The sequence below is a fragment of the Trachinotus anak genome, unplaced genomic scaffold, assembly GCF_046630095.1.
Source record: "Trachinotus anak isolate AG129_WGS33_773 ecotype Australia unplaced genomic scaffold, CSIRO_AGI_Tana_v1 ptg000008l, whole genome shotgun sequence".
NCBI classification, from domain to species: domain Eukaryota; kingdom Metazoa; phylum Chordata; class Actinopteri; order Carangiformes; family Carangidae; genus Trachinotus; species Trachinotus anak.
In genome coordinates this window covers 4,549,484-4,563,376 of record NW_027273859.1, presented here as the reverse complement: position 1 = coordinate 4,563,376, position 13,893 = coordinate 4,549,484, and the positions used below count along the sequence as shown (strand labels likewise).

The 13,893-nt window shown below is 39.6% G+C and overlaps 1 protein-coding gene across 1 annotated transcript in view; it reads right to left on the bottom strand.

Annotated features, from left to right (window-relative positions):
• The window catches only part of tacr1a (tachykinin receptor 1a), a 48,991-nt gene that overhangs the window by 32,804 nt on the left and 2,294 nt on the right, over positions 1 to 13,893 (bottom strand). The gene's annotated exons all lie outside the window — the stretch shown is intronic.

The window sequence follows — 13,893 nt, the reverse complement described above, 5'->3', positions numbered from 1 at the left end:
TACACCAACACATCTGATGTTGATGTAAACATCTTCATTTTAAAGCTGAGAATCAGCCCTTTAACCTCATCATCATCGATTCAGTGCTACAGTGTAAGGTTGCATAAAAAGTGTGACTGTCCAAATATTATGATTTTTTTTTCATGAATAGAGAAGTACAATTTGTTTTTGATTATATAAGGCGATTATTAGCTAGATGGTGGCTGCTAGCTGGTGTTCAGGTGACAAATTAAAGGAAACACCTGCAAAATGAGTTAAGAAACAGTCCGACAATGGCCCCATCCATAGGGCAGGAGGGATCACTGAATGGTTGGATGAGTATGAAAAGGATGTGAATCATATGCTGTGGCCTTCACAGTCATCGGATCTCAACCCAGCTGAACACCTATGGGAGATTTTGGAGCAACATATTTGACAGCGCTCCCTGCCATCATCATCAAAACACCAAATGAGCAAATGTCTTTATGAAGAATGGTCTTCAACCTCCAGTAGAGTTCAGAGACTTGGAGAATCAATACCAAAGAGCATTGGAGCTGTTCTGGTGAACAACACTTTACTAAGACACTTTGTATTTGTATACACAATGTTTCCATAAAGTTAACAACTGCAACTCACTCACCCTGAACTCTGTATAGATCTGGACGCTTGTCTTTGAGCTGCTTTTTGTTGTTGTCAGACTAGGAGAGTGAAGTGTTGTTAAACTGCTCTCTTCAGTCCTGAAAGAATTACATCTGAAGTGCCTACAACATCTACTGTACCTTGGTACCATCACATTTTCTGAATTTTGGCATCAACTTGGTAACGAAGAATCAGTTCTCATGACGTGCACTTACTTAGATCAAACAGTGTTTCTACATAAGGATGATGATTCAAATCTGTTGCAGTCACTGAAAAATAGTAACCAGATTACAACACTCAGATTGCTCTGCATTCTATCAAGAGCACACTGTATCACACTGTGAATTATCTCCAGCCTAATAAATTAGATATGTGTATAAGTACATTTGATTGTTCATTGTTTGAATACTGGAGGAGAGTATGAAGCTCTGTACACATGGAGGATTCATTGTTCAGTGTGTGATGTTATTTACATCCTTGAAGTAGGGAAGGTGTAAACAATGCTCATTTATGAATGAGTCATAAACTTAAAATAGAAACACAACCAGCCGATGTAAATTTTCACACACACTCACCCACACAGCGATATCTGAAACATTTTAAAGGGAATCTTCTTTCTGACAGCGTATGGGTCAAACCATACAGTAAGCTTTGAAATTAAACTGGTAAAAAAAAATCATTTTCAAGGCGACAGAGTCATAAAAGGATCCTACTCTAGTTATAATACAAAGAGCGTCCGCCATCAAGTAGTATTCTGGTGAAATGATTCCCCTCGACGTTTAAGTAATCATTTCACATTGTCATAATCATGCTCCTAATCAGAGAGACAGCAGAGCGCATGATTAACTTAAAATGACTCTGTACGTTATTATCTGTGAGTCTCATCATGAAAACACTTTTTTAAAAGAACTTCTGCTGACTAAAGTCATTTTCTGTCAGTAAAAAAAAATCACCACAGTCCTCTTTCACCCTCTGTAAAGACTTTTGACTGAAGTTAATCAGAGATGTGGTTGTATTGACTTTAATATAAATCCCTTGTTTTCTCTTTCTAACAACAATTACCTAGAAGCTATATTTATCCAGTGGAGTGCTGATGTTATTTGAAATACACATTTTTTTAAATAAAACCCCTGAACTCAAATATTATTATACAGACTATTTATTATTGTATATACAGTCTGTATGTGGTCTGGTAACAAGTACTGTATAGTGTATATTGTAACATCAGTGTTATTCCCTTTAAAGGAACACTCTCCAGTAAAATACCATCCTGAGCCAGAGTGGTCTAATTAAAGGCTTAATCCCACTGATAACCCAAATGAATCTGCTAAATGGACTAATTACATCAGAGACAAGAGGAGGCCTTTGAAATCAAACGCTCCCAGCAGTCTGCTGAAAATGGGAGATCACGGTCTCGGCTTTACTTTGGCTCTGCTTCAAACAGCACTGACATCCATGTGGCTTTTCTTCATGTAGGTGAGTCATAGTGAATCAAACACACACCTGCAGCGGGACAGTGGTCTGCTCATTTGACAGCCTGAATAATCATTGCTCCTGCTGGCATGCAAACGCTGCACTCAGATTTAATGCATCCTGGACAGTAGACCAGAGAGCAGAAGTTGTTCAGTCATTAAAATGTGCACTTAACCTGTCATGATTGAAGACTGCTGTTTATCATGAATGATATATTGAATATAATGTGATTTAGAGGAGACGTTGCAGAGCTAAGACCTTATTGCCTACTAATGTATGGTCATCTGTAACTACTTCTCCATTAGCAAACTGAATCCTTCAAATACATTATCAAATCTGATCAGCTTTAGCTCAAACATTCAAAGTTTAGTTAGAAACAACTAAAACTCAGATTCAATCTAAACCTTAAATCAACTTCTTTTGGGCTAAGAAGCGACAAACACTGCAGATTAGATGAGAAGATTGATACCACTCTTGTACCGCTCACTAGGTCTGCTTAACATAACTAATTGGGGGACAGACTCCACTCCACACATCTTGTGAGATCACTAGTTAACCTGTCATGTATAATCGGTACATAAAAAGCCATTAAATAGGTGAAATGACTTGTAGAGTAGTTTGTTCTTCAAGATGACTCATAACTGGACAGATTTGAAAGAGAAGACGTTTGCAGCTCAGCCAGTCCTACAAGGATTTCAGTTTTGGATCACAAGCATAAAACAGGTGGTCTGCTGTTTCTACATTTACATGGGTGGTTAAACTACAATGGTGCGTTGCTTTAAATGCTGCTGCACCAAGGAATTGTGGGACTGTATTATACTGTATTCTGTGCTACAGGAGATAAGAGAGGAAGCACTGCAGCTCCTTTTCTAACTATTTAGAGAATGCAACCAGCTCCCGTCTCTGCTGCCACTTAAGATACTTCTGGGTCATTTCACTCAGTTAGGAGTGAAATGACCCTAAGCAAAAAAGATTGTCTCCTATTCCTTGTGTTGTCGTTCATTTTTCTCTAGCTTGTGTATTTGTTTGTCCTCAGCTTGTATTTCTCCCTGTTTGTGTTTGTGTGTCTGTGTCTGTCTGGGGCTGGGCGCGGTCACCTGGTTTGTCTCCTACCAACTCACCTACAAAGCGTCAACTCGTCAACCAGCTGCAGTATTAAACCCGGGTTCTTCTCTTCAGTCTTTGCCAGATTGTTCAGGCTACTGTGTGGTACAAATACTATTGCTTGTAAAGGTTTGCTAGTTTCTAATCCTGAGTTTCCCTGTTCTTCATGTTAACTCCTGATACATGCTCTGTCCTGGTCACCTGGTCTCTGGTTGGATCATTACCTCCTCACCTGCCCATCTCCACCATTAACCCGAGTTTCCAACCAGCTTCTGCAGGCCACAATCTGCCACTCACCCACATAAGAACTCACATGAAAACAACTCTATCACTCTAAACCAGACTGTTGATAATAAAAACCAAACCAAGATTGGAGTCATTATAACAGAAGTCAGCCTACTAAGAATAACTTGTGCATATTGTGTGCATATTCAAACCCACTTTCTCTTTTCTTTAGCTCGAGTGCATCAGTTCTCTTTGATCAACTCTTCTGCCTGAAAATATAGACAATAATCTATAAAACACAACTGAATAAAAACACTGCTTTCATTCGCATATAAAAGTCAGTCTCTGCTTTCTAATGTCCCAACAGCCACCACTGCAGCTGTGAAGTATTTCATTTTAATGGATCTGTTGCTAGAGAGCTCTGCTTCCCTGTGTTCCCCTGCCTTTCATTTCACATTATGGAAAGCACACCTCAGAGACTTTGGACTTCAGGTGTCTGTTTGTGGGGTATATCTGATTTCTCTCAATAGGATACCTCTCACAAGGTGGCAGCCTGGGCTAGATTTCATGGGTGAAATACATCTCCAATTATCCAGAAATGTCCCCTAAACTGCTATGGCAGTGCAACGGTTCGATAGAAACACCATGAGGCTGCTGCAGTGCTTTCCTGAAGAGAAATAAGTGATTAAGAAGGAAGCAGCTAAAACGACAGATGAAATTGCCTGCCTTCCAGCCTGAAAGTGATATTTTTTCTTTTTCTTTTTTTTTTAAATTGCATTTGAAATTAGGCTGTGGTAATTTGATCATGAATTTGTTGCTTCTGGTTTATTGGCCTCTCGGGGGTTGTTGTTGTTGTTGTTGTTGTTGTTGTTGTTTTGCTGAGTGTTCCATAAAATGGCCATCAACAGCTGGAAGGAGATTGGCTGGGTGAAGGTGGCAGAGCCTGGGGTCTGTGTGTGTGTGTGTTGGGCAATTTGAAGGATTGTCACTTGTTTCCATTATTGTCCACATGCATACATATGACTCTTCAGCCACCTCAATCTCATTAATAACCAGCAGACACTCCTGTGTCCCGTGCAAAACCAATATCCACCTGCTCACCACACCATCACCTCTTCCCTGATTGGATGTGCACATAGAAATGCACTTGGCTGCAGCAGATGAGCCTGCTTGTGCAGGTCAGCCTGATCCGGTGGTGGACACAGTGTGTGCTGGGGAACGACGATTATCAAAAAAATAATCATTGACAGATATTTGACTTCATGCTTCACAAACCATAGAAACAAATAATGTGTCAGTGGTGTGAGCATGTTCATCACTTTTTAGTGTCCCCTGGAAACTTTTGTTCAGAATGCTGCAAATGCATCATCAAATTAATACTGATGATGTTTTCTTCATTACAATAATAATAAACAAAACATTAGGTGTATAAAAACCAATACAGAGTAATTTGAATAGCAATAAAACATTTCAAGGGAAATTAAAACCAGGAAAACTAAATGAAAGATAACATCAATAATAACAACAGCCACCAAGTGCCACCAAGTACCCTCAGCCAATCCAGCCACTTGTTGCCATTGTTGTCCACTTGCATACATATGACTCTTCAGCCACTCTGTCTCATTAATAACCAGCAGACACTCCTGTGTCCTGTGCAAAACCAATATCCACCTGCTCACCACAACATCACCTCTTCCCTGATTGGGTGTGCAATGAAGAAATGCTCTTGCCTGCAGCAGATGAGCCTGCTTGTAGAGGTCAGCCTGATCTGGTGGTGGACACAGTGTGTGCTCGGGAATGATGTAAAATAATAATAATACTAGTGTTACTACTACAATTACTGCAACAGCTACTAAAATGAATACTGATGACAAAAAGATGAAGAACTTGCAAATATTTACAGTAAAATATGGCGACAACAGATATTTGACTTCATGCTTCACAAACCATGGAAACAAATAAAGTGTCCCTGATGTGTCTGGGCATGTTCATCACTTTTTAGTGTCCCCTGGAAACAGTTGCTTTGTAACTAATTTCCGTTGTCATCTGTGTGTCGTGTATCATTTGTATTTGTTTGTTTTCTCTCTTTGCTATTTTTTTTAACCAAATTGGTGCAAATGAGTCAGATCAAGATGTTTTCTTAATTATAATAATAATCCTTATTTATATAATGCTTCCATCAATCCATGTTAGGGTTTCAAAGAGGAGAAAAACAGATAATTACACATGATTGATGTATAAAAACCAATGCACAGTAATTTGAAAAGAAATAAAACATTTTAAGGGAAAGTAAAATTGCAGGACACAGAGCAGGGCTACCAATCTTATGACCGGAGATAACACAAGATAACATAAGAACACTAGATGAAAGATAACATCAGTAATGACAACAGCCACCAGTTGGCCAAGTGCCTTCAACCATGGCATATCCAGCCTTGCAGCCATTTTTCAGGCTCTAGTTGGAGTTGACAGGAAATGACATGTGTTGATTGGAGTGTTGTTTATTCACTCAGAGGTAGCATGGCTCTGAGGCAGCTGTTCAAAATTATCCAAATGTCTGACACTGACTCTGATGGAGGCAGATGTATTCGAGAATTTCTGAAGCATAATGTGAACATTAGAACTGAAATGTTATCTTAAACATCTGTTACATATCATTACAATATCGTCCAAGAGAGCCTGTAAAGTTCTTACAGCAAAAGAATTTTTGACTTTTCTATTAGTGAACTTCAGGTCTCATCATTAATAAAGTGTCATTTTTAGTATGCGTGGTGATGCAAAATAACATTATTCATTATTTACTGAATGTGTCTGACTTCTTCATGTACATTATCATTGGTGGTCATTATCCTGAATATTTGTTTGCTGATAACAGTGGTCCATACTCAACATGGCTATAACATAGGACCAATGCATACTCATGTCCCAGCCACTCCTTTTTAAATCAGTGTGTAAAAAATGTGCTATTAATCATTTTTGTTGAATTTAGTTGCATTTGTTTTTTGGCCTAGTTTGCACTGATAAAGTTTTTATCTTAAGATTCTAATTTTTGATCCAGGCTAATTTATCTAAATAACTACTGAATTATTGGATTATTAATGATTATACTATTGATTATACTATTGGAATGCCGTTAAATTTGTACAGATATTCCTAATCCAAAGAGGATGAATCTTAATGACTTTGGTTGTTCTTTTACATTAGCATCATCATGAGGTTCACATTTATGGTTTTGAATGAAATGTTTCAACTGTCAACATGACCCTCAGGTTCACTTTGTGTTTAGTGCTAATTAGCAAATGTTAGCATGCTAACATGCCAAACAAAGATAGTGAACATAGTGAATATTACAACTGCTTAACGTCAGCTCATTAATGTTGTCATTGTGAGCATGTTAGCATGTTGGTGCTAAAGCTCAAAGCACAGTATGTTTTACATGTCTTTTAGCATCTTGGGGCCATGTGGGAAAATAAATACCCTGAGTGTTATTCAATCAATTGCTTTTCTGTCCTAATGTCACTGTAGGTGTAATTATGCCTCCATGTCAGCAACATCTGGGACTGCAGGCAGTTTATTTATTTATTTCTTTTATCTCTTAGTACGTCCTGTTCTTGTGAATGTGAATGTGAATGTAAATTTGGTACAAACATTCACTTGGACTCAAGGATGAACTAATTGGTCAGTGATCATGAAAGGTCAAAGGTCAAGGTCACTATTACCTAAAACGTATTTATGGTCTTTTGAACACGATATCCCAGGACTAGCTCACAAAGGTTTAGTTGGACTCATGGATGAACTGATCAGATTTTGGTGATCAAAGGTGAAAGTTCAAGGTCATGGTGACCTAACATTCTTGTGAGTACATCCAATATCCAGTGTATCAGGAATGCCCAGAAGGAATTTCATTACATCTGGCATAAACATTCATTTGGACTGAAGGATGAACTGATTAGAATTTGGTGGTCAAAGGTCACTGTGACCTCATAAAACATGTTTTTGGCCATAATTCAAGAATCCAATGCTAATTATAATATGATTTTACATAAATAATGACATTTTATGTCAAAATGAAAGGTCAACTTCACTGTGTCATGATGTTGTGCAAAAACACTTTTAGGCATTATTCCACGCTGTAACTCATGAAGGGGAGTTTGTGACCATGTTTCCTACAACCTGACTGATGGGTAGAGGTGGTTATTCTTGTTTTACTATGTACTAATACTTTGTAACCTTATTCAGATCTGTGTTGTGTAAGAGCTATGGGTGCAAGTTAGCTGTTGAGCTACACCAGGCACACTGACATAGTTAAAAGTCACTGATAGATAAACGAATAAACAACAGAGCAAACTTTAAATAGCTCCCTGTAGTGCCACAGGACACATCTAACTCTCTTCACACTGAGCTGTGCTCCTCAGGACAAGGAGATTGAACTCATGTCTGTCTAAAATCATTGGAGTGAACCTTTAACATGTTATCCACTGGATTGGTGTGTTTTATTAGATACACGAATAAATAAAATATAAAACTACAATTACTTGTGGTTTGGGAAAGGTTTCAGTCAGGGTTAAATGAGGAAAGCTACAAAGGAAATTTTCACTCGCAGTAAAAAATTTTCATCACATGACATAGAGATCAAAGTCAGCGAGAGCTAAGGTAAATTTATTCACCCATCCACATTTTCTTTCTTGGCTGCTTCTAGTCATATCACAATACTTCCCACGTTTAATGCATGAAACATGAATCTCATAAATAATCAGAAAAAGAAAGGTGGGAGAGGCCGGAGTAACTTCTCATGATGAGCCCTCAGGGGAGGATAGAAAGAAGGAAGTGGAAATTGGAGGAAGGAGGTGAGAAAGCTGGAGAGAAGGCAGCAGTAAGCTGTCACTGATATGCTGTGCAGTAAGTTGTCTGATGCTGTGACCTAGACTGACTGGGACAATCTGGCTGTGTTGTTCAGTTACAGTAGGTGAATATAATTGGTCCAGCACTAAGAAGCTTCAGCTTCAAGCTCCAGTCTCAGCCAATCAACCTTTTATTTGTTACTGAATTTGCTCTTCGGTTGAGTGAGGTGCAACATGTAGTAGATCAGATGTCAGAGATGCAGGCAGGAGGTCACAGAGCTGGCAGGTTGTGATTCCCTTGGTGAATGAGTAATGCTCTTTATAAACCATACAAGTACCACTGAAGTGCCCATAAAGAAGCAATCCACCTGTAAACTCTCTGATATATATCTCAGCACACTGCAGGAATCACAAAACACTGTAAATTTCCTTTTGGTGTATCCACTTTTTCTTCAGTCTGGCTTATCTATAGTATTTTTCAAATGCATTTCAATACAAGGATTTACTATTTTTCAATTTTCATGTCATTGTACGTTGAACATATTTAGGTTCTGGAGGGTTGATTGGACAAACCAAACTATCTGGAGACATCTACTTGGGCTTTGGGCTCTGTTTATGGGTATTTGTTACTAATGTCTGAAAAATTATAGACAATTAAGAAAATAATCAGTTTAACAAGTGGCAGGTTAAGTTCTCATAAACACACTAATTAATAAAATGTTCTCCCATTTTTATGATATTGATCCTGGTGCAAGGAGTGAAATGGTCCTGGAAATCTACATTATCTGCACGATCTGGGAGATGTGGCAAAAACTGTAGGTGTGTAGTTGAAACCTTGAGCTATACTCCAGGGACCAGAGAGAAACATTACACAACATTTACTCATTCAGCAGATGCTTTTATCCAAAGTGACTTACAAGTGAAGGACAACATTTGAAACATTAGAATTTCTTCAGAAAGTGTTGATGGAGGTGGATGGCAACAAAGATGCAGGTCCTTCAAAAAGAGATTAAATGAGTTAACCCACCTGCAAGATGAAACTGTGAGTTGGATTAAGTAAATTTAATTTAACCAGCTTCAGTTTCTTCAACAGATGCACTTTATTGGGTGCACCATACTAATAGTGGGTAGTTCCTTCCTTTTCTCTTTGGGGATTCCACAAGATGTTGGAAAGACTTTGAGGTCAGACTGACAGATTTGTCAGCTTCACATTCACGCTGCCAATCTCACATCCCAGAGGTGTTCTACTGGATTCACCTCTGGTGACTGCAGAGACCTGAACTCATTGTCATGATCATGACACCAGTGTGAGACTTTGGGACTTCTGCTTTGTGACATGGAGCATTATCCTGCTGGAAGTAGCCATTAGAAGATGGTAAATTGTGGCCATAAAGGAATGAACATGGTCAGCTGGTATGATTAATATGATTAAGGGGCCCACAGTGTGTTTAGAAAACATTCCCGACACCATTACTACCATTCCGATGTTTGATGTGAACATTAACTGAGGCTTAAGCATAATGGTTTATATAACAGTTTTCATATTTTAACAGTATGGATGAAAGTTTAAAGTTTAGGGGAGACTTTTTTGATCGTGTCATGGTCAATGCTCCAGGTTTTTTCCGTTTCCTGGTGTTTCTCCTGGGTCCTCTCTGTCACCCTGAGTGTCTGTGTCTTGTTTGTCTGTCTCTGAGTGTGGCGATCCACTCTGCTCCTCACCTGCTCCAACCCTCCTCCTGCGCATATCAGCCAGCTCACTGCTCCTCATCATTTCATCAGCTCTGTTGTACTTCAACCCCAGCTCTCCTGTCACTCATCGCCTGATCGCCACCTGCATGTTACTACACCATCCCAGTGTTTTGCACTAGTTTTTGATTCTTCGTGTTTTTGCATTTTGACGGACACTTTGCTCTGGTGCTTCAGGGTCTCACCCCTCCTGTCTGTCTGCCTGCTGCTCATTTCCAACCCAGCCTTCCCTCATCAACAGGTTCCCAAGTCAGCCACTCAGTTCCTGCCTGTCTCTCATTCATCTCTCCTGCCCTGCCTGATTCACCACCCTGCCATTCATCACCTAACTATCTCATTCATCTCCCAGCCTTCACCTCTACCTGCTTTGCTTTGCTGCTTTGCTTTCCAAGTACAATAAATCCAGTTCAACTTGCTCACCTGAGTCTGTCCTCTGCTTCTGGTTCCTCTAAACAGCCATTGGTTATAACAGATCCTCTGCTGAGTCCTTCTTTTTCTTGCTGTCATATTGAGCAGACTTCTCCATAGCAGGCTGCCGGGCTGTGTGTAGTGCTGCTTTCTGTAGCTGTGATTATGTCAGTGTTTATTGCTGGTGCGGTCTTTTTTGCTAAACATATGCTTTTGTACAATCAGGAAAGTGCCAGGAGTAGTGCTGGCCATAACCTTTCCTTTTATGTACTGTCAGACCTGCAACACTTTATTCAGTTAAGCCCAATCCACCAAAATGCCTTCAAAACGAAATAGCAGGTGCCTCCCATGCTGCTGAAATGTAAGCTTCACAGAGAAGAGCTACAATCTGAGGTCTTTATATCATTTTTATGTAGGGATCATGTTATCTACAGTGTGATAGCAGTGTCTCCTTGATGGCTACGACCATCACAATCCTGTCTGTGTTTTATCCAGAAATGTCTTGAAAATCTGTTTATTGAATGGCTGGATATTCAGCTCCTGGTCCCTGTTATGCCTGTGCATTTAAAGATTAAGGCCGATATGACAAAGGGGCTTCTGGTTAGCTCTTTTTCATCAAGCAACTTTTAGTTGGTCCAAACTTTGCTGTTATTAAATTAGACACCATTATACTTATTGATGTACTACATATAGATATGCAAATTTGCATATGTGACTCATTCATCCTGTCCAGTCATCATAATCAAGAGTTGCTTTGGGTTTTGGGTCTCCGAGCTAGCTCATTCTGAATGATCAGCTCAGACTGTGTCCACAGAGCAAAGTATGAAGTGATCAGTTGAAGACCGAACATAAGGGAAGTGATCGTGAGTAATTCACACGAGGACCAAGAGCAGCTATCAGTGGCAGTCACGCAGAAGACCGGAGCTAAATGAAACAGATATTAGCCAAATGACACAATGGTTTTAAGTCACACCTTTCACACTGCACTGAGCACATTGATACACAGTCATTATCAAAATATCCACCAATCCAGTCTATATACTCCCTAATCCCTGAAAGCTGCAGCCTCTCCCTGACAAATGTCCTCAGTAGGATCTGGCATCTCAGAATCTATTGCAGGATGAAGTTATTCAGTATATAGATAAATCAATTCACATATGGGGGTTTCACTTCACTTGAGTTGCATGTCTGTGGCGGTTCAGCTACGGGGACACACACAAACACAGCTAGAGCTCCTGAATGTCGCATCAGCTATTCAACTCTATCCCTAAGTGTGTTTGTAAATGTTATAATTTTCTCATGTGGCCTGATTAATGTTTTTAGCTTGTAAATAATCAACTAATGTGAATATCAGTGGCTAAGACACGTCTGCAGTGGCGTCCAGTCAAAAGCAATCAACTGTAAACTGGATGCCGCTGCAGCATCACAAGCTGTAACGTAACATTCAGTAAAGCAAACTGAAAGAGACAGAAAGCAAAGTGAATTTTAAAGGCAAACACATACAAAGTCAATGGGAGGTAGACACAAAGTCGCCTGAGGTTGTCTAACATGCAAAGACAGTCCCTTGGAGGGGAAAATGTTTAATCTTGAGCAAAATATTCACACATTTCCCAGGGCTTTAGGAATCTGCTTTGTAAACGCACAGAGATTAAAGGAAAAAGGAGAAAGACTCAAGGTGAGCAACAGAAAGAACTGAAGTTTCTGCCACACAAGCACACTCACACCCACACACATGGTCAGTGTGTTCAGTGTTCCCGAGCTTACAGCTGGCATCTGTGCAGTTGTACATACAGTGGCTGCCTGGGACGAATAAACACAAACAGTCCAGTGGTCAGTGAATGACACAAGGCAAACATTCACTTTGATTTGTGTCTGAACACATTGTAAGAGTCAGCAGCCATGCTTGTGGTCAGGTGGCCAAGTTATAGGCACAGCACAGCCTAGTTCTTATGTACAGATTAGTTGCTGTGAAATACTTACACAGCAAACAGAGCTAGGCTAACTCCCATTAGCTTGCTAATATGTGTGTGAATAATGTAACCTGGTGACATTTTAGCTGGCATATCACATAGTTTACATATCACAAAATAACACAATATAAGCTTGTGGTTGCTTAGGCTATAGTAGTGCTATAGGCTCATAGTACTACTAGCTCTGAAACACACGTATTTCTCAATGCAAAGGATTTAGATGAGTGATGCACGATTGTGGTCCAAACTGAAATATCTCTTTTTTTTCACACAGATAAGATTCATGGTCCCCAGAGGATGTTGACTCATACCCTGGTATGTCTCTTTGAAATGTGGTACAGATATTCATTGTGCCCAGAAAATGAATTTCAGGGTGTTTTCACAACTCAGAATAATTAGTCAGCTTTTTTGAGCCCGTGTGAACACTCCAGATTAACTCAGACTCCTCTGAAGTGAACCAAACTGAGATCATCTATAAAGGTGATCTCAGTTCAGTTCACTTAAAGTTCACCTTGTGGTTTGCTTACCCTGTGTATTGTAAACAAAAAACACTCTGGGTTCATATACGCTGCCCTGCTGTGGACCGACACTGAAAAAACATGTAGACAGAACCGTGGCCCATTCTGGTAACGACAGACAGGCTGGTGGACAAGGAGCAGTTCTGATGTGTAAATCTCTACTTCTTAAAACGCTTTTGTCATAACTAAGTTTGAACTTAGAATGAATAGCTGATGCAACTGGCTCTTGAGATGGTAATCATCTAAACTAATTGAAACCATGAAGAAACTTTTGGGATTTAATTATTTCCCCATTTATCAGGGATTTTAAGCAAGTGGTGCCTCTCCAGTTTAATCAAGAGAATACCAAAAGGAAAAGAAATAATGATATTTGTCAAAGAACCTTATGAGCGTGAGCTGAGGTATGTATATCCATAGAAATAGGTTTTTCTCAATTTCCTCAATACAATCAACACCAGACCCAGCACACTGGTGTCAGCACTCAACTGCACAGGTGATCTGTGGGTTCTGTGGTGGAATAGCACCATGGGAATGATTGCTGCAGTGATGAAGATGGAAAAAAATGTCTTATCGGCTATCGGCCTATCCCCCCCTAAGAGATCCTGCAGATTTACTCTATTTCCTAAATGTGTTTGATGTGTAGAGACTAATGGGAGCTCTTCATCTTGCACAAGAAGCGGTGAATGAAAATTAAAAAATGAAATATTAACCGGTCTCTAAAGAGCTGTTGAGATATGGCTGTAAGTGATGGGTCACAGTGGATGAATCTCTTCCTTATACTATTACCCCAGCACTTTTGACACTTTCAAAAATCCATTAATACTTTCTCCTACCACAGCCACTAAAGTATGATGCCATCAGAGTGAATTTAATGATTCTCTAAAGGGTTTTTAATAACATCTTTGTGTGGCACGGACAGGGGTTAGGGGAAAACAACCTATAGATCTCTCTCTGAACTTTATATATGTCTATATCTGGGGCCATCTTAAT